The following is a 22,597-nucleotide window of genomic DNA, read 5'->3' on the forward strand; positions in this document are numbered from 1 at the left end:
TTAAGGCCATACTGGCAAGTAATCAGTCTCTGCTTCTAAGTATTTTCTTTAGATTACACTGCTGTCTCAACAAACTAACCTAAAGCATGAGGTTTTTAGACTATTTGCAAAAGGAGAGTGTACTTTACTTCAGAGGATAGAAAGCTGGTATTGCTCTTGGTCCTGGTTTCAGCTGGGACAGCCTTCATATTCTTCTGAGTTGCTGGTAAAAATGCTGCACTTACTGGATTTTGGATGAGAATAATGTTGATAATACACTGGTGTTTTGGCTGTTGCTATGCAGTCTTACCCTAAGTCAAGGAATTTTTAGGGTTTTGTGCTCTACAAGTGAGGAACTGTCCAAAAAGCTGAGAGGGAGGACAACCAGATCAGGTGATCAGTAGGATATTCCATAACACAGAACACAATGCTCAGAACATAAACTTGGGGAAGTTGTCCAGAAGGCAATGATCACTGCTCAGGGATGGGATGGGCACCTGGTGGCAGTATTGTACATCACTTTTTTCTCAGGTTTTATTACACTCTCCCTCTCCTTAACCTTGCTGCTATTATTACTGATTTGTTGTTGCTGCTGCTATTTTGTTTTGATTGTTAGTATTATAAGGATATTGTTATTATCGTTATTATTTATATGTTTTCAGTTTTTTTTTTCAATTATTTATTCTTGACCCATGTGGTTTAGTTTTTTCTTTCTAATTCTCCTCCCCAGCATGGGTGGCTTGGAGGTAGGAGTGGGAGAGTTGCTGCATAATACTTAGTTTCCAGCTGGGGTTAAACCATGACACAATTTTAGAGAATATTTAGAGCAATATCTACATGAAGATGTTACAAATATTGGACATAAGACTTCCCTTTGGGCAGACAACAACTTTTCTGGTAGTTTTTCTCTTGGGCAACTATTAAGTACAAAGAGTGATTTTTTATTTCTTCACTTTTTCAAAGTAGCTTCTAAATTTTCTTGGTTCACTTCAACACATTTTTCCTTGGCAAGTTGTTTCAGTAGATTGGCTACATATCAAAATACAGTCTTCTATGTAATTGCATGAGTCAACTGATCAAGACTTTGGCCTATGAATAATAAAACATATGGCCTATATCTCAACAAATCTATGTGGATAAATGCAAACTTAAAATTAATGGCAGCTAGGACCAGAAGTTTGGTTTGGTTTGGGTTTTTTGTTTGTTTTGTTTGTTTATTTTGTTTTGTTTAAATTCAAGTGACTGAAATGAATATAAAAATGTAAATATTTTGAAGTTTATAGTTATGCATTCTTATGTTGCATTTGTTCCTAATGAACAGAATAATGTTTACAATGTTTACAAACCAAAAGCAAATAAAAAGAGACTAGTCAAAGGTGCATATTTGTGTTTAATAGCTAAAGAGGTACAAAAAATATCTCAGGCTGTTAAAACATCTGAGTAGTGCTCCATGTGCAACAGTACTGTATTTTTTCCCTCTGAAAATATTCTTACTTCAATCTATTTTTAAAATACAGAAGTAAAATTTATGCAGTTAGTAATTCATGAATTATTTAGAACTCTGTTTCTAATATTCTATGCTAATCCAAATAACATACTTCCTTTCCTTAATATTCCTTTTAAATATGTAAATTCCTCATTCTTAGGAACAAGATACAATAAAGCTTCATTAAGGAATTATTTTGCTCAGTTTTTCAGATGGAAGTTGAATAGAATTGAGTAGAGACTGCCACTCCTTGAATAATATTTTCATTGTGTATCTTGTGTCTTGAGGAAAGTTTTATCAGGCAAGTGTCAAATTCTGTGTTCAGCACAATAAGCTGTTCTAAATTTCTTAAATCAATTTTAATCTGTTATCTGTAAGGAAACTTATCTTAGCCATTGTTTTATCTAGATAAAATATAGTGTTCTTTGCTTAAGATTATGTCAGAGACAAAACTGTGGACATATAGACAGTATTTTATACAGTCTTTGCCCCTGAATTCTAAAAAATGTTTCTCCTTCCTTTCTTCCCAAGCTATTTTTCAATATTCCTCTACTTTCTTAGAAAATGAATATAAGTTTTGTAACAGTTTTTGGAAGTGGCTGTGTTAGCTATCTATTTACTAAATATTGTATTATCTATTTGTAGTCATATAGTTAATATATCTACTTTTGTGTATTCATATATATATCTGTTATGTTATCTATTTATTAAATATTATATTTATGTGTATAAACATATATGCATGCATGCATGCATAACAATATAAATCAAGGAATTTTATTTTAAATCCCTTGGATTAAATATATGTGTCAGTTATGTCTACATGATAATTTCTCAGGGGATGACATAGGACGTAAAGAAATATCCTAAACTGCACTAGGGCAAAGGAGAGGCTGTACAAATCACACTGGAAATTTAAACAGGTTCCCCAGATCCTCTGTGTGCTCAGAAGAGGAAACTTTTTGAAATATGTAAGGAAAACCTGTAAGGAAAAGCATTTTGACACAAAGTTATTTTAGTCACAATAGCCAAAGTCTATAAACAGACATGCATGAAGTCTCCCTCCTGCCTCCGCTTGTTGACCTTGAAGTTGCAAAAGTGTTATCTCCTTAGTTGTAACTCTATTCTTCTCTCTTCTCTTTTGCTCTTTATTCTTTCTTCTTTTAGTCTCTCTTCCTTTCGTGTGGTCAACTTAAACACCTATTGTCTGTATTTAACTTAAGTTGTGGGTATTTCACCCAAGTAAGTTGTTATTAAGTGCAATTCTTTTTTGAATTGAGTTCTTTGTTCTGGATGTTGTAGTGAAATGCTTTTCCTTGGTTTGCATATCTCTGTAAAACATTTTTGCCAAAATGCCTCTTTTCTCACCAAATTAAAAGAAATCTCTCAGAGAAAAATTGTATGGCTTTTTCTCCAGATGTGAACTCGAGGTAGCAAAGAATCAGAGATTTTGAAAGAACTCATGTGGGTGAAATCTCTTGAAGTCTGAAATTAAAGTGTACACCTGATAAGAGCATGGAGCTTCCGGACTAGGTTGTAACACTAGGTCACGTTGAACTGTAGAAAGAAGAAACCATAGTGATAAATGTATCTACATATCATTTTACCTTCCTATGTGATGTTAATCTGAATGTTTTTAGGGAGACAGAGGACCTTCTCACTTGGTCTTAGCCATAAAAGGCCCAGTTTGTGAATTGTATCTCAGAAGCTGCCTAAATTTCATCATTCATCATAGTTTCTACAAGCCTAAAGGAGTAAATTTCTGTGGAAAATTCTAATGACCAGCTGCAGGATCAGCTTAGTAAAAGAAAGTCTGGTTTTTGCTTTTGGCTGTTTAGCATTAAAAGAGAATCTGCCAGATGACGTAAAACTGAATCTTTTCTATATTTACGAAGATACAAGTCTGCTTGTTCTTAGTGAAACACAAGTCTTGGCTACTTACCAAGTTTTCCATAATTTCTTATAACTAAGCAAAGTGAAATTGTCTGCATCCACAGTATTCTACTGTTTCTGTTACAACTATTAACACTACTTCGAAAGCTTGAGATTTGGATATTCACAAATATGTAAAGCATGGAAATGGTGTCTCAAGGGGAAAGTCAGTAAGCTCTCTGTAAATCAAGTACTCAGACATTCCATCAAGAGGTATGTCCTTTGCTGGTGTACAGTTCTGTTCACATACAAGTACAGACAAATTCACATAATTCAAAATCTCTTCAAAATTCGAAGAAAGTGAGAATGGGAAAATATGCTGAGTGAAATTATGTGCATCCAAACAAAAAAGGACTAGAAATTACTTAAGGCCTTATGAACTCCCATGACAACATTAAAGTGCAATAGGGCTTTAGAAATAAGATCTCAGATGCACATTTATTTAGATGCACATGGTTTTAAAAACTATTTCATAAAAGTGAAACCCCTCTCCCCCACACCAAACCAGTTCCAAAAAGGAGAGAACGGGAAAAAGAAACGACCCTACAAAATATTTTTCACTTTATTAGGTAGAAGCACCAAGTGGCTTGTTGATAATACAATCTTACACAATTGACAAATGCTGTTTTAAACCATAAAGCCTCCCACTAGGTGGTAGAGCAGACAAACATCTAATCATTCATTTGGGATAATTCAGGTCAAGTCTTACAGCTTCTGATCCCATATTAAATGTTCTATACTTCAACTCCTTCACAGAATCTTAAAAAAAAAAAAAAACACACACAACAATAAAATATGTTACATGGTTTAGAGACCTATTCTCTATACAGGGTATCAGATTAGAAAGTTGTATCAGAAGCTAGAGTTTCTGAGACAGAGAGTGAAACAATATCTAGAAAATCAACACTAACACTATAGTTGTTTAGTGCATTTTGGCATACATAAATATATCTTTCTCCAGAATGCTGGTCTACTGATCAATCATATACCCATCCTAACTTAAATGATGATGACCCATGGATTTCTCTTGTTTCCAGGATTGATTGAAGTAAAAACAAATATTGTTTATTTGAAACCCATTCTCCTTTCTCAGATAGTCATTCTACACGTACAGTCTCAACAGCCCATAGGGTATGCGGAATTCTTAGCAGCTTTATTTGTTCTACTGAACAACATTCTAAAGATGTTCACAATATTATTTTAAAGCAAAACTTTCTTAATATGTGGCTTCACAGAATCAAAGTTATTCAGATGCATACTTTCTTAAACTTGTTGATTTATGTACTGTGAATCTGGAATATGTTATAAGGTTCAATATGAGACCAAAGCTTTGTTCTTACAATTTACTGCTCTTCCTAATACAACTGGAAAATAATTTGCTGACAGCAAACTGGTAGCAGGTGTGCTTTAGTGTTGACAGCTGTGTTTCTGACATGGATCACAGAGAAACTGTAGTGTTCATGCTAGAACATCTGGAACATTTGATCAGATTTCAATGTCTAATTCAGATGGGTTGTCTATTATAATTTCACAAAATGAAGGAAAAATAGTATTGTGGTGCAGTGCTCATATTAGCACAAGAAAAAAAATCATGAAATTACTCTCTGAAAAATCTCATATGTCTAATGAGAAAAAAAAATCAGGAACTATTTAGTGAAGTACCACTAGATAAATATATTCTTTTACACTTGTATAATGCCCAGAAGTACTTCGCACAAGACAGATATTAAAGGATGCATAAAGATTAAAAAAAGAATTAAAATAGCATGTCATATATGGTATATAATATGGAGCGTTCCTTATATATGGTATATAGTTTTCTGAACTGTAGATTTTTAAGAATGCTGGAAGTGTCTCTCATTAGTACAGTCAATGATGTGACAGGATCAGAATTCCTTGAGGCATCTGCTGTTCAAGAAAATTAAATACCAGAGTACACTGAAAGAAATAAACATCAAAAGCATAACCAAATGGTAAGGTTTGTTACATAACATTTCACCATCCATTTCTTAATAAGTTCAGGCTTTGTCAGGTGCAAAACTGCTGTCCACGTATGAGTAGTTTTTGCAAGATGCATCACAATGAAAGTGGTCGTGTGTCAGTGTTACAACAGTCGGTATTTGGGAAGGACGAAGTCTTTAGTTTTCTATGTGAACTGGCCACAAACTATTAATCCAGTTTGCTGGTAAGCTTTGGGACAGTTTTCCTGGTTCATATCAGAAGTCTACTGAAGTTTTCACTTTGTTTGCTTGTACCTCACAAATCAATCAGAGGCACAAATATAGCACCAGCCCTACCACACACCACTGCTGTTAAGAGTGCAAATCACAGCAAGAGTTTCCTAGTACCACCGTGTAGTTGCCTTTCTCTCTCTCCTCCTCCAGGCACAATCTGTTTTGAGCTGCTGCCATCTCTTGTTCACTCTTGTTCGCTCTACTGCTATGGAGTTACAATGGCATCCATCCTCGATATCAGCAGCAGTTGCCAGGGCTTCAGCACATTTGGCTTCATTATGCACCTCTCTCCTCTTACCCTTGCTCTAGCTCTGCAAAGTAAATTTCAGTGGTAGACCTATTGTCTACCTACAGGACTTAGTTTCAGATTCTAGTCAGTTTTTACACTCTTTGGTAGCCGTAACAGTAATCTGGACTACAAAGTACTAGTTTATCTGCTCTTTTACAATTGAAAAATCCGACCAATTTTGAAAGACTAGCAATCACTTAAGCAAGGAGAATAAAGATTAAGAAAAGACATGAAATAAACTTGTAGCCTTAGGAAAACTACTGCAAGAATAGATGGTTAGAAAAACAAAACAATACCATTTCTTTATAAGAGTTGTGTAGATAATTTCTACTTAATTTCTGTTTATGAAGCACATTCAATATATTAAATTGTGCTTCTAAAGTAATTTATATAAAAGCCATTAAATATGCAGTGTTGCACATATATATCATAATAACTCTCACCAAGTGAAGTATCAATCACCAAATAAAATGGATTCACTGCCTGCTTAGAATATTATCCGGTCATTTTTACCAGTGAAATAGGGCAGAAGAGTACCATGAGAATGTTTAAAATTTTAATCTGTTTCGTGTTCAACTGATTTTGTTATAAAAGCTTGTAGTAGGTGCAAGTGCAAAGAAAACTAGGTCAAGGAGCAGGAAAATCATAAGCAAGAGCAGATGAATATGATTAAACTGCAAGTAAATAGTTCACTTATACTGTATAACTGAATATTTTAATGACAATGCAAAGGACTAGGATGCAATAACCTTGATGTGTCTGTGCCATTTTAAAGGTTTGAGGTCCAAACTAAATTTTGTCCTAAATAATTGTTATGTCCCTCTTTCAGGATCTCTGCTTCCTAGTTGAGTGAATAATAATTAGAATATAAAAGGTTTTTACTTTATATTTAAGGAAATACAGTGAACTGCTGGCATATCTTTTTTACCAAATTTGAACCAAGCTGCACAGGATTCCTAGCAAGTCTGACTGTAACTGCAAACTTTCCAGATAAACAAATTTAGTTAAGAGTGAGTGATGGCTTCCTGACTAGTTACTTAGTTATTCTATGAAATTACTCTGACTCTGAAGTCATTCTTCCCAATAACACTCTTTTAAGGTTGATCTGTAAAGAAGCTACAAACACAGTCTTGTTGGGAAAAAAAAATTATATCTTTATTAGAGGCCAGAGAAGCAGTTTAAAAGATTAAAACTCTGATTCTAACCATACTTTTCTTAATAGTTATCAACATTATGCATCTGCAAGGCACTACCCATGAGAAAAAAAGACAATCAGTCTGAAATAATGGCTACTAAAAAGCTGTCTACAGAAAGTATCAATAGCACTACATAGAAGACACTAGAGAAAAGACACTAAAAACATATGGCAGGAGGGAAGATGAAAGAATATCTACATAAAAATAATGCTACCTAATTGCATTGTGAATTTTCTCTTTAATGCAGTTCCTTTGAACTGGCCAGGTGTATTGTAGCTTATTCTCAAATGCGCCTTTGTGTAGTCCTGAGCTACACAAAAATTCTGGTATCCATCCTTTCCCCAAATATGCCTCCTAATTTGGAATGTGACAGGGATTTGAAATAAGAGGGTACTATATCCTAGAAGAAGAATGATTTCTCAAGCGTGAAAGACTGGAATGCTGATGATTTAGACAATCAAGGTGCAAGCTGACAATGTGCAAAGTCACCACTGAGGTGCTGAGGGTGTGCTCAACCACCACCACCTCTGGCTACAAGCTGGGTGCTGAACAAGACAAGGAGAGAGGCAAATCCTGATAAGTGAGGTAAGTTTCTATGTCCTTACATAAATGACTCAGCTGTTGATAACTCCCCTCTAGGCAAGCATCAGAACAATTAATACATAGCCTGAAGATATCCACCTCTGCTGATGAGTCACAATGGTCTACAGTGAGTCCACCTGTGCTGACATAACAGGCAGATGTAACACCTTATGAGGTGTCAAAGACTTCTGAAATGTCCCACTATCCAGTATTACATCATCCAGTGTAGAACTCCCTACCCCAGCATAGGTACTAGGAGCATTCCCACTTGCCCTAAGAAGGCAAATATAAGACTGCATTCGGGCTTCACTCAGCATGGTTTTCTGCCCTCTCTAAGTGGGGATTCTACTACCTAGGGCTTACACCACCACTTTGACAGGGCTACAGTCACCACTGCAAAATTCTTCTCTGGATCAAGTGGGTGTCTTGCAGGTCCTTCCAGTCACCTGGGGGGATCCACAGCCCTGCCTCAACTGCCTGTACCAGTACTGCAGCCTCACTCCAGCAGCCAGTTCTGGCCAGTCCCTCTGTCCCTAAGGATACTATCCCAGGTGATCTCATTTACTAAATCTTAAAAAAAGATGAAAGTTCACTATTTTAAAGTTCAGACTCCCAACTTTGCTCTTCTTCAGTCCCATTTTCCTTGAGATCAGTAACTCAACCAGGGCATGGTCACTACAGCCCATGCTGCCTCCAGTCTCAACTTCTAATGAGTTCATTTGTGTTTATGAGCACATGGTCCAATAAAGTTTCTCCTCCAGTAGGTTTGTCTAATTCCTGGACCAGGACATTGTCCTTGATACACTCCAAAAGTCTTCTGGATTTCCTACAGTCAGTTGTATTTCTTTCCCATGGACCTGTCAGAGTGAGTCCAGAGGAGGGCCATGAAGATGGTGAGAGGGCTGGAGCATCTCTCCTACAAAAACAGGCTGAGAAAGATGGGGTTTTTCATGCTGGGGAAGAGAAGGCTCCAGGGAAACCTCACTGTAGCTTTTCAGGATTTAAGTGGGGCTTATAAAAGAGAGGGAGGGTGACTTTATACATAGGCAGATAGTGATAGGACAAGTGGAAATAATTTAAAACTAATAGAAGAGAGATTTATATTAGATATTTAAAAGAAATTCTTTACTGTAAGGGTGGTGAGACACTGGAACAGATTGCCCAGAGCAGCTGTGCATGCCCTATCCCTGGAAGTGTTCAAGACCAGGTTGGAATGGTGTTTGAGAAACCTCTTCTAGTGAAGGTGTCCCTGTCTGCAGCAGTGAGGTTGGAACTAGATCATCTTTGAGGGTCCATTCCAATACAACCCATGGGGACTGGAGTACATATAAGGAACTGTAATTCAGCAGGGCACTCATGTACAGGTCTTGAAATACTTGTTTATTTTCAGCTGATTCCCACACCGGCATTCCTCCCTAGTTTGTCATGTCAGTGATATCAGTGTTTTCTATAATTAGAGACACTTTGCATATTTAAGCAGGAAAGAGTGAAAGAAACACACTGCTGCATTTGTTACGTTTCTGCTGTATATGCTTTAAGAATGCAGAAAGGTGGAGGAATGAAAAAGGATTCATGTTGTTCCTTGGGTTGTAAAAATAACCGCGTCTTAATGAAGAAATACGTATATATTTATGTAGACTTGACACATATTCTGTGATAGATCACACATCTCAGCAGAGTCCTCATGGTCTGTAGCAAGGAAAATGTCATGCACCAGCTGTTACTGAACTGAAGGGGTTGTTTTATTGTCTTTCACCCTGTGCATGGTCATTTGTACTCAAGAGGATTTGTGTGCAAGCCACCATGTCAAAACCTATGCTCTCATTCTTCCCTAATCAATAACTAGAGCCGTGTGGCACTGTGGTTATGACAGAATTAGATACTGAAGAGCTGTACTTAAAAAGATTTAGACTACTGTGTTGCCTCACCAGTGAATTGCCTCCCAAATCCGCACACAATACAATAACTATCACTGGCCTGTAAAATCAAAGTGTCACTCTTGCACCCATATATTGTATTTTGGGCATCTATTTTCTATTTTATTTGGCTTACTAAGTAAAAACAAAGTGGAAGAGTATCCTTCAGCAGATAAGGGACTTCTTGAGGCCCATCAATACAGCACTCAGTCCTTTCATAAGGGAGAAGAACTTCCTGAGAGCAATAATAATTGGTCACAACAGACCAAGAAATTCGAGCAAGAACACAACTTGAAGTTATTAATTTTCAGTGTCTGTTCTGCTTCCTCTATGAATGAGTAGATTGCTTTGTTTGGAAAGCTGGAGATGGCATGACATAACATCATGGTGGTTTGATATATTTTTACAGAAAGAATTTTTACAGAAATCATTTCTTTGATATTGCTTTTGTTTGAAAAGATTAGCAAATGAAAAACTGGCTCTACTGCCCCAAAGAAGGAGAGAAATAAGAAAGCTGTCATAACACTGGGAAAAACAAACGTATAGGGTTAGAATCTGGAGGAGAATGGTCTTCTGTCTTATGATGGTGGGGCACCTTTTCTAGAGAAGTATCGTGTACTACATTTTTCACAAACACAATCTCTACTTACACTTTTTTTTCTAATTGGTTCAGAAATACTTAGGAAAATAACTGTTATACCTAATTAAAGCTAATCAAAAGAGGTAAAGGTGGATCAAAGTCATCCTGCTGGATGTGAAGGAACTCAAGAATAAGCCTTTGTGTCATATCTACACTCTCATGTAGAACCACTTCCATGCTTTTGCTGGATGTCGAGGATTTAGGCTGAAAGTTGTAATATTCTTTCAGTTACTACTTCCTGTCTGGGGAATATGTCATGCCAGTGTATATTTCCTTTGGTTGATACTCTCTCATGTTCAGGCAGCAGAAAAGAGTGAACCTGTGACATGGTATTTTACTCCCTTGTCCCGACTTCCTTTCAGTTAGTTGTTTTTTGGTGGGATTTTTTCCAGGTTACATGTCTTTCCCAGATGATAAAATTCACTGAGGCTAGCTAAGATTTTGCCTTAAGTACTTTTCACGGGCAACTTAGAATCTTGTATGTACATTAAGAATTGCATGCTTAAATATGTATTCTGCATGTAGTGCTATTTGAACATTATTACCCCACTATTTCCCTGCCCATACTAAGAGACCTAAGATAATTCCACATGAACAGAAATAAATATAGTCCTCTTCTGAGCCTTTCAACTGCAATCATGAAGAAAAAAGAAGAAATTATTTAAAAGAGTAATAAACTTCCTCTGACAGTTTTTGAAACTTAACAGAAAATTTAATTAAACTGGATGAATACAATCATAACTTTTCTTTTAAAATGCAGATAAAAACCTTTGTCTGGTGGTATCTCAGAAGGAAGGTGGTTTTATTTCAAAGAGTAAAAATTTCCAAGGATTTCAGAATATTGTTTACTATATTAATTTTTTACCATATTAAAGCAACCAGAGGAAAAAAAAGAGATGCATAGAGTATAGCGATTGTAGGGCATAGCTCTTTAAGATACTAAAGGTAGATTCTGTGTTTAAAATATCCAGAAATGAATAAATATAAATAGATCTGCAGAGTGGCTGCCAAAAAAAAAAAAGCTTCATATTTTTCCGTCAGATTGACAGCTATAGAATAGTCTGTAGAAATGTAATTCCTAGGAATAACAGAAGAGAGACATGGTAGAAATTAGAAAGGTTAGACAAAATTTTCTCTAAATGACTTAAAGGTGAAATCCTGAATGAGACTGGACATCGGCAAGAATTTTTTTTGTGATAAGGGTGGTGAGACACTGGACAGGTTGCCTGGAAATGCTTCATCCCTAAAAATGTTCAAGGTCAGGTTTCATGGGGCTTTAAACCATCTGTTCTGGTGAAAGATATCCCTGCCCATGGCAAGGTATTTGGACCTGATGATCTAGACAAGGTGGTGTTATGTCAAAGGTTGGACTTGATCTTTTTTCCAACATAGTTGATTCTGTGATTCTGTGATCTTTGAAGGTCCTTTCCAACCAAGTCATTCTATGATTCTTTCAGAAGCATTTTTAGAGATTCTGCAGGTACTGGCAAAAAATTGTATCCCAGCACAAAACCAAATCCTTTTAACTCAGTCATCTATAGGAGTTCCCTACATGTTACCATGGATAATGCATATCACTGTAGCTAATAACATTTTACATGCAATCCAAAATTATTAGCACATTTTCCCAGCAAAGCAGTTAAACTGAGTGTGGGAAACTGTCACAGTTCTTCCAATTGCTCTGGGTCCATTATGACTCAACAGTGGTGGATAATGACAATAGACAGATAAGATTTCAGATGCAAACACTGCATTCCAAAAGCAACCACCAGCTAGCAAAGGCTCTGAGGTACCCAGGTGAGAGCTTCACATTGCCATAGAGCTTCTCCTCCGGAATTTCTTTTAACAAGTAGGTGTACAAACACCAAACAACTTCCCTAAAGAATATCTGCCTCCACTCAATTCCTGCCAAGGATATTAACATCAACAAACATTTCCAGATTACTGCTCTGCTAGACCTTCATACATTTAAAAAGAGATATAGATGAAGGAAAGTTATTACAACCTATCTCCTTATGGGCAGTAGTGTTGATAGGACCTTGAAAAAAAAAAAATTGGTATTTTTCATGTAGATGTAAAGGAATTGCAGATGGCACTTTGGGAATCCTCTATTCTTGCTCTTTTAGAGTTCTACCATATAATTCTTTTCCTGAAATAAAAACAAACAAAAAACCAATCCCCCTTCCCAAACAAAAAACCTACAAACAAACAAACAAACAAAAAAAGCAAGTCAAAGAACTTACATCTATGCTTTTGTTAGCTTAAAATGAATCAATTAATAATGAACATTTATAGCCTATGTTTCATTTTGGGAGGAAGCTTTTACTAGGTTTCTTTCAAGGCATGTTCCCTCAAAGAAGTTTCTCTTTAATTAAGAGAATAATATCATGTTTATGATACTATTTAACCATAAAAAATGTGGAATTTGAAGAGAGAAGACATATGTGACATAAGAAAATCTTTCCAAAGTGCATAAATACTCAACAAAGCCGTCCTGAAAACAACAAAATCTTGTTCTTCTTATGCAACAGTTTTACTCTTTACTTCACAAAGAACTATTCTTTATTCTGATATTTCTTTATATAGACTTTATCACCTATCTTTATGGTTATTAGAAATTTTATTAGGTTTCTTTTACTTTTTTTGCATCACTGGGCCTGGTCTGCAAAGCAGTTAAATAGTTTTGGAAGCAGGTAAAAAAAAGCTAAAGTATGAACAAAGCAATTTCTTTTAAAAATACGTACTTGTTTCTCTCTGTTTAGAGATGACTAATCTCTGCTAGCCACTGGATTTTTTTTTCCTTGACCTTTCACACATTTCTAGGTACAAAAATAGCTTTGTCTTCTTCAGTCCTCGTTTTCTGCAATACAACTTGAGTACAGTTGATTTGTGTCCTTCTGTTCTGCTGGTGTTCAAAAATATTTTATTTTTATAGTCTATATGGCACAACGGCTATGTAGATTTTCTGGATAGGGAAGACAATGGCTTGCACTGAAAGAAAGGAAGTGGATCAAAGAGCAAGAATACTTAGGAATAAAATTCAGCTTAGTCTCAAATTCAGATATGGCAGTCACTGCCAACTGTGATCTACTGATGAGAGTACCAGTTTCTTAATAATTTGTTGTGTAAAGCTGACATTGTGTGCCGAATTTTTCTCAGTTATACTATAAAATCTCCTCTGTTAGTAACTCCAGAATTACCTGCTTTCTGTTAAAAGCCTTTGACAGATAAAAATATGCCTCAAAGTTGTTTTCTGAATGCAGGTTGCTTCTGTTTTTTCCCCTAATTCCTCATTATTGATAACATTATCCAACAACAGCCTAATCTTGATCTCTGAGTACACACATAGTCCAGATGCATACCAAGTTTCAGTTTAGATACAAACTCTGATAAGGATTGATAGAGTTATCAGCAGTGAAAAGGACAAATCATGGTACATAGCACTTTTGATGTGCCTAGGGGGGAAATACAAAAAAAGAAAATAATATTCTAGAAGTTGCTCACACACATTCAGGTTGTACATTCAGATGTGCTGCAAGTAATTTATGAATACAAAAACTAGACTGAACTGGGAGGAGATAGAAGGAAGATATTATACTTGAAGGAATTGCTAAGAGTATTTAAATCATATAATCTCACACATACACAGAAATATGTGTTCTGGCACACGGCATGTACTTTCTTTTTCTCCTCTCTAGTTTGCTTTAATTTTTTAATTGAGATTAAAATTTCTAAGGACTTACATTCTGAACTAAAACTTTTGGGTTTTTTTTTAACTTATCTAAAAGGTTGGTTGAATTTGACACAATAAAACACAAAAAACTTTACTCAGTTTATCCAGTAATAAAGTCTAAAACTACAAAAAGTTCAAGTGTTATCAGATTCCTTCGTTATCCTTTCCCACTTTTTCACTTCAGTGTAATACAGTGAGTGGAGTGGAACAGACAATCTGACTGACAGAAGCTGGAAGTTAATTCAGAAGAAAAATCGCCTTAAACCTTTACAGCCAGGGAGCACTGGAAAAATCACAGGCTGAGCCAGCTGAATCTTTGACCTGATTCAGAGTCAGGTCAGATTTTATATTGTGCTCTTTGATGTGTTTATTAAAATAACTAATTATTTTTAATTGGAGTTATGGATTAAAATATTTTAACAGCCTTTTGCTTCAGACTAACACTGCATTTTTTATTTGTTTACTTGATATATAAGGGATTTTCTCCTTAAAATTCTGAAATAGTCAGTTGAGATCAGATTTTACTGGACTTTTAATCCCCAGTTGAATGTAGATGAATGTATTACCCATATCTTCTTTTAAAATGATCCCCTAAATAATTTTTCCTCTGTCTATGCAGGGCATCATGTGTTTGTGGGACCCATCATCCCAAGAGGACTGTAAAAAAAGTTTGGTTTTTTTTCATTACACAAGTTTTCTATATTTATTTCTACACAGTATCTTACTGAGCATAAAGATGCAGGAAAATTCTTCCACAGAATATGCACATGCACACATAAAAGAGAACACAACATTTCCTTGAAAGACAGTGGGATTTTTATGCCAACATTTGTCCAGGGATATGAAGTATTGAGAAAACCCCATGCTAATGACACAATTTCACATGGCAGTTTCTAAAATAACTTCTTGACATCAGCCATAACTGTTTATGAAATGGAAAAAAAAATTGCTTATTTTGCAATTTCACCAAACAAATATTGATGAGATTTGAGCTGATCTCTTCACAGATCCACAAATGTTGACAATTCATGGGATGCTTTTAAATCAGAATATTCTTCGACAAAATCTGTTTCATACAGGAGGAGAAGCTGGATGAAGATGAAAAGGCAGGACATTATCACTTGAAGCATGTCTACAATAGCCTAGCAAAAGTCTAAATATTCAGTCTGTTTTTATTACTGTATTTCCAGTGTGAATTTTAAGTGATCACATCTCTGATAAACTTGTGCTTTAGCAGCAGTTTCAGTCCTTCAGTGAGTAATGTAAACATATCTCTGGTTTCATGAAAAATATAAAATAATGAGAAAATAAAAGACAACATCAAAGGGTTATTCATTCTAGTTCCCAATGTCTTAAGCAATACCCTGGAAACTGTACATAGCATTTGTAAAGTTCTGTCGAATTTTTTGAGGCAAATTCCTTCTTTCCTTTCCATTTTTGCAAGGGAGTTGCTTAAAGTAGTGACTCGCTAATTTATTTTATGTTCTTTACAAGCCCAGTGAGAATAATTCACATGAAAGATATAAATATCTGTATATCTAAGAAAGTATAGTATGTTGACCTGACTGAAAAGGACTTCTGTTGAGATCAAGCTCCTTTGAACTGCATGAAAAAGGACTTCATTTGCAAGCTACCAGTATTATTAGCAATCTTTTTTGTAGCTTTTGGGAAAAATTCCAGAAAAATAATAGTTGCCCTTAATAACAAAAAGAAAACTTCTTAAATTTATCCTTGATTCAATATTATCAATTTCTTCAGTGTGGCAATGTGTGGTAATTTTCTCTTGCAGCATTATAAAATGGTAATATGATATCTTTTGGTCTCGAGGAGAAATTTCTTCCTTTGGAGAGAAAAGTCTACTGAAGTAAATGGAAAACTTCATGTTATGTTGAATTTTAAATAATTTCTGTTTCATATATTCTGTAATAATGTTGGATACTGGGTGAAAGAGATAAATTTACCTTTAATTTATAATTTACTTTTTCTATTCCGTATCTTTTGTAAATGGGAGCAACTCTAAGCTTACATAAGCAGATATCGACATGCCCTTGAAGATAAGGTGATTGCTTCAAACTACTTCTCCCCATTTCCTATATCCCGACAACAACCAAGAATAATTGTGTTTAGTGGGATGGCTGTAAATTGACAAAGAAATTCAAAGATATATCAGAAAATCAGTCTAAGAACAGTTCCTAATAAACCATTGACAATGACAATCACCACTGTGTCCATTACTAATGATTTCTAGAGTGTCAAGAAAGGGGTGTCTGTTACTCACTGAATAGTTTAAATAATGTAACTAGAGAAATTGTTTCCAAAAATGATGCCCATTTATCTGTATAATACCATTGTTTCTTTCTTGCTCAAAACAACATTGTTTCTTTCTTGCTCAACTTCCTTCAGTTTCTAAGAAATCTGTATCTTTTGCAGTTCTTCATTATAGCCCTGTCTCTTGGTCCACAAGCCTTGTCTCCTACTCTGTAAGCAAGTTTCAAGGTGCAATAATTGTTGGCTGAAAATTAGCAGAGTTCCTTTTAAAGAGCAGGATATAATTACCACTGCAAAACCTTGAGGATTGTAATGTGAGTTTCTGGTTTACATTGAAGAGACTTACTCTCATTGCATGTTTAGCTCCATCCATCTGAAAATGCTGATTTTAACTTCTTTTAAAGCTGATTTTTAACTTCAGAAATGCTCCCAAAAGATGTAATTACATTCTCAGAGGTGCAAAAGACAGAATGTCATCAAGATTGCATACCGTTATTCTAATGATAATTTGCCTGAGGCTGTGGCCATGGAAGGACATTTTTATCAATATATTCAAAATATGTTTATTAAAAAATGAAAGCTGTTTTCAGTATACAGATGGATTTTTTTCCATATCACATTATATGCAAGTTGGTTAACTTTAATGGGTGCTATTCCTTAATTAAAAAAATAAATAGGTGAGTATTTTGTGTTTCAAATAAAAGAAATTATTTTTTAGGTAAAATATGTTTCAGCAGGAGTAATTTTTTGTGACTGTTAAAAAGAAAAAAAAAAAAGAACAGTAAAAGAACCCCAGAATTACTCCTAATTTACATATGACCTTTTACTTTTACTGTGTCATGGACTGCAAAATATCTATCCATACCATTTCACACACTAGGGAATCCAGTACTGAGAATATTACAAGATAAATTTTTCATACTACTTTTCCCTGTATATCACAGGTATGTTTAAAATTTTCATTAAAAGAACAAGTGGTTAAGCACATTTACAGTGCTTTTAAGAGTATATTACCTGCCACACTGGAAATATATAAATCATATTTTTATGTATGCTTGCGTACATGTCTATTTATACAGCACAAATGCACACTAAGGACTGAAAAGGATCAAATATGAATGCATTAAGGAAGAAGAACACGCTTTTAAACATACATGCCCTTACATGTTTGTATTTATGTCCACCCATTCCTATGTAAGTAAGTAATCAGAAGTAAAGTTTTCCAAATACAGTGTTAAATGCAGCATCTAGAGTGAGGTTTTTCCAGTGAACATGTAAGCACATCTATAGAAATACACCTTATAATTCTTAATACAGCACCCAGAGAGATTAAGGTAAAACAGCATTTTAAGATTATGTCTGCAAATTCTGTCTTCAAAAAAGAATAATTTTAAGATGTGAAAAAAGTTGTTTGTTTGTTGTTATATTGCTTTTCTAGATAATGTAAATTAATTCTATAAAAAAATTTAAAACTGTGACATTTCTGGGATGATGAATTGTGATGTCCCACACACAGATTGATAGACAAGAAAATTATTTTCATAAATGTCATCTAGTAGAAAAAGGCTATTTACCTTCCTACTTTGAATAGATTGTAAGTATGTAATATATAATATTGGAAATGAGCCCTCTTCCATATTAAATTCCTATCAACTGCATTTTTTTAATTGCCCCAAGTATGCTAAACTTAAGTGATCCAATTTAAACAAGTGGCAAAGGATCTCGTCATGTCTTTATTTATATGTATATATTTTTTTATGTATGTATATATGTATGTATTTATTTATTTATCTTGTTTGTTTAATTTTTGGTGGTTTTTTGTTGTGTGTGGGTTTTTTTCTTTTGATTTTTTTTTCCTTTTTTTCCTTGGATTTCCATTTAAAAGTTAATGATCTCTATTGTGTATCATTTGGGTGTTCTTATTTGTGTTTTGGTTTGGGGGGTTTTTTTTACATCACAAAAAAACTTCTTTACCATAATTTCATTATATTTATCAATAATTTAATGCAGTTATTTCAATTGCATCATATATTCAGTGCTTTAGCACATTGCTAAAACAATGGTTCCTCAAAGCATGAGATACCATTGTCTTTATGTACTTCTTTCTTTGAAAATAAAGCTTTATTATACACAGTAAACACACATATATGCTTGTGTATATTTTGTATAGCATCAGTTGTTCAAAACATAAGGTAAAATTCTACTCTGAATCTTACATTATGTAATATCCTGGTTTTATAATGAGAGTTCTCTAATAGTCACTTCAGTGTATTGTTGCTACATACTTGTAGCGTTTCCTCAGCCACCAGAAACTAACAAACTTGAAGAGGTAGATATCTATACAGTTAACAGTTTTGAGAATATTAGATTTTCTTACTGGTAAAGAATTTCTATGAGTACAGAAGTTTTACAGAAATCATAATAAGCCCTGTGTTCCTATACACATTCTGGTATCTAGAAAAAATGAGATTTGAGGAATTTTGAATTTAAAAACATTTCATAAACTTAAAATACATACTTCTAAATCTACTGTAGACACATCTAAATTACCCACTGCAAGGAAGACTCTACAATTGTGCTGTGCAACATGCGGGATACCAATAATCAATTTGACTCCTCAAATACTATGACCAAAGGAGTAAGAAAGGATCTCATGGAAAACCAACAGAAACAGGATGAAAACAAAGCCTACTAGACCTGTCCAAATACTAAGAAAAAATATTTTATGTGATTTTTTTAATTGACACTACAAAATTTTATGTTATAGACTTTCACAAGTAGCCTCTGAAACACAAATACACTTTAGAGCTCAAAATTGGTAACTTAGTACAAAAGCAGCAACATGACAACATATCATTGTTTCTTCCATGGTGCTTTTTGGACTACTACCTTCACTCAATGAGTGAAATCACAAAGCAGAGATGACAGATCTGTTCTCCTGGGCTTAGGTTTCCACTGTCTAGAAGCACTGTTTGTTGCCCATATATGCAGAGTATGACAGCTATTTGTGTTGTACAAATGAGGTTTACTCATTAGTTTGATCTCAATTGCATGCTAATCATATTGTGCCTTGTTATGAAACAAGCACTTTGCTTTGTTATGTTTAATATTATGCACCAAGCTTAAAACACAGGAGAATACTTTGGTAACCTGTTTAAGCATGTTTGTCTCAATAGCTTTATTATATCACTTATTAAATTTTTTCAGGAACATGCTAAACATCAATATATTTTGTTCAAATGACTTCACATTAAATGTGTTTCCCAAAAAAAACTTATTATGTGAAAAAAATATAGAAAATTATTTTACAGTAAACACAAGATTCCAGTAATTTTATTTTTTGTTATAACAGCTATCTGTCTTCTCTCTCACTCTCCCACACTGACACATTAAACTCCTGGTGGTAGGAAATCATTGTGATAAAACCCATAACATGGTAATGTTACTGTTTTCTTCTGCCTGGCCCTTAGTTATTCTGAAAAGACAGTTTCTCACAAGAGATCTAATGTACAGAAATGCAGTTTATGTCTGGAGAACCTCTGTCATTTTTGCAGATCATTACCTCTTTTGTTTATGGTTTCTCTCACACTCTGAAATTATGTCAGTTTCTGGGTTTGATGACTATATTAACATTAGTCTCCAAATGCTACATGTTCAAGTTACACGTGTAGCAAGAAAGTATGGTTATGTTATGATCTCTTCAGTCGAAACACACAACAAACAAACAAAAAACCAAAACGAGTTCATTTTATTGTTACATAGTAGGGGATAAAAATCCTTCTTCCTCTCAATGTCTTGAAATAAAAAGAGATTAATTATGTTCCGATATTACCAGCTAACGTTATCACAGACTGGGGGTGACCTTTTTTTTGTGTTCCAGGAAACATGGAACTTGTCATATGCTAGAATACAGTTATTCAGGCTGAGGAAATAACGAAAATAATTACTCACCCTGAGCTTGCAGGTTTGGAACTCAATCAAAGATGCTCTATCCTGAGATCTGAGAAACACAGAATAAAAGCTTTCTATCACAACTGACAATAAATAGTCAGACAGTAGATATACAGTAAACCAAGTAAATGGTAGTTCAATACTGCAAATAATTAACATAAGTATTCCTTATATGAAAATCAATGGACTTAAACCTTGAATGGAAGACTTTGAAAGACGCACATTTTATGTCAGAAAAACAACCCAATAAAAGCCTAAGCTTTCAAATGTGTTCAGTCTTCCTCTCCTAATACCCCAATTGTGTTCTGAAGAAAAATTAATTTTAAGCTCCCTTCCGCAAATGAGAGGTTGTGAATTTCTGTGGAAACCAATAAACTCTAGGAATATCTAGATAGAAAAGCTCAGGCTGCGCTCCAGAGAGTTCAAATTATGACTTGAGAAGTTTATTTGAACATATTTGGCTCCTTTGGAAGACAAATTACTTTAATGCTCAGAAGGTAATAAAAAACTCCCAGACTATAATCTAAAATTTTGGTTCTAGGAGTAGAAATCAAAATAATTAAAATAATAATAGAGGATATACTTTGCATGTTTGAAAGGAATCAGAGTACTATGTGACAGCTGATGAGAATGCTTTGGTGTAAAAGCAATAGAGAGTCTGACTGGGAGTGGATGTTTGTAAATCTGGGGATGCAAAAAAAGGAATGTCTTCTATGAAAGAAGAGGAAGAAAACAGATTAGTGCAGCAATCTCCTTTATGATCATCAAATACAAATGATTCATCATTGAATTAACATTCATTTCATGGACCTGGATGCATTTCTTTATAATTGCTAAGATTTGTTAAATTTATCAATACTATAACCATGGTTATTCCATTAATAAGGTTTGAGGTTACCCATTAGCTTAATAAGAACAATCTAAAATTGATTTTCCTGCAACAAATTAGTTTTCAACTTTTTGTATACAGGCATTTTTCACTTTCCAGTGCAACATTAACGAAGATTAATGCTCAGAATTTAAAATCTGGCAAATAAATATTAGAAAATACAAAAAGTAAAAACGTGTCTCTTTGAACAATAGAAAAGAAGGATGTATCGAAAATTTATGCATAAACATGATATAAAATTTATTTAGTTTTATGCTAATGGTAATTACCATATAAAACCAGAATATTAAATGCTATAATGATAATCTGTATGCTTTGGAGGAAGTATGTTTTTGTAATCTAAAGATTATTCAAGACATCCTATTAACAGATTATCCATTCAGGGCTTGCAGTGTTGCCAGGTTCTAACTGTTTTTCCATGGTGTTTGCATTAGATAAACTAGGTTTGTGGTTTGGGGTTTGGGGGTTTTTGTTTGTTTTGGGGGATTGTTGCTGAGTTATGCTGTTTAGTTTGGTTTTGGTTTTTTGTTTGTTTGGGGTTTTTTGTTTGTTTGTGGGGGTTTTGTTTGTTTGTTTTTAAAATTTTCATGGCTCAGGGATTGGCAGGGTTTTTTTCCAAAGTATTTTAAGCACGTCCAAAAACAAACCTGAGGTTAAAAATTTATATATTTAGCCTTTCTTTATATTAAAATAGTCAGTTTGGTTTCATTTTAAAAGTTTTAGATTTCCACCACAAAAATACACGTTAGTCTTAGGTCTCTCAACTTGTTGAACAGTCTGTTCTGTTGCTAAGAAATAATAATTCAATATTTCCATTATATTTCTATGGTGAAAAAAGAAAAAAAAAAAAAACTCTGAAAAGTTCCTATCTTAAAAGTTTAACTTACTCTTATCTCTCCAAACAAATGATATTCTTTTGTATTTTGTAATTTTCTTCCCTTCTCTTTTCTTGGGACAGCAGCAGTACACCACCACTAAGAGGATAATTACAGAGCAAGTGAAAATCTGTCTCTTAATCCAAATACACTTTGCAAGCAGAGTCTAAAAGAGTCTAAAAAGAGTCTAAATTAACTTGTCTCACAACATCTCTTTTTCTTTTTTATTATTTTGAATCTGTGGGGGAACAATTGTGCTAGACTATTTTGTTACAGTTTCAACCAGTTGAAAAAAACACATTATATGGGATTGAAATTGGTTGTCTATGTATTACCTGTGTATTACTATCTTCCCTACAGTATCAGCTGATTGTAGCAGCATGCTGATCCTTACATAGGAAACCATCAGGTGCTTTAAACGAGGAAACTGTAGGTTAATAATCCTCAAGCACAATCTTAGTTGTGTTGTGAACTAAAATACTGATCTAGAAAAGCTGGAAATACTTTGCGTCCACAAACTTTCCTGCTCCACAAATTCATCTTGGGAGTTTTGGTTAAACATTCTCAGGTTTAGATGAAAAGCGCTGGTTTTATATATTATTTCTATACATACAAAAACAAAATATT

At 34.4% G+C, this 22,597-nt stretch overlaps 1 protein-coding gene across 43 annotated transcripts in view; it reads right to left on the reverse strand.

Moving 5' to 3' along the window:
• The window catches only part of PTPRD (protein tyrosine phosphatase, receptor type D), a 1,139,994-nt gene that overhangs the window by 639,284 nt on the left and 478,113 nt on the right, over nucleotides 1–22,597 (reverse strand). For all 43 annotated transcript variants that reach the window (XM_027881066.1, XM_027881067.1, XM_027881087.1 and 40 more), the window contains one exon: nucleotides 20,207–20,255. The gene's annotated coding sequence lies outside the window, so the exon portion shown is untranslated. The remainder of the gene's footprint in view (nucleotides 1–20,206; nucleotides 20,256–22,597) is intronic.

This window comes from Empidonax traillii, unplaced genomic scaffold, assembly GCF_003031625.1.
Source record: "Empidonax traillii isolate 1590-97213 ecotype Southwest subspecies unplaced genomic scaffold, ASM303162v1 scaffold83:size2986645, whole genome shotgun sequence".
NCBI lineage: Eukaryota > Metazoa > Chordata > Aves > Passeriformes > Tyrannidae > Empidonax > Empidonax traillii.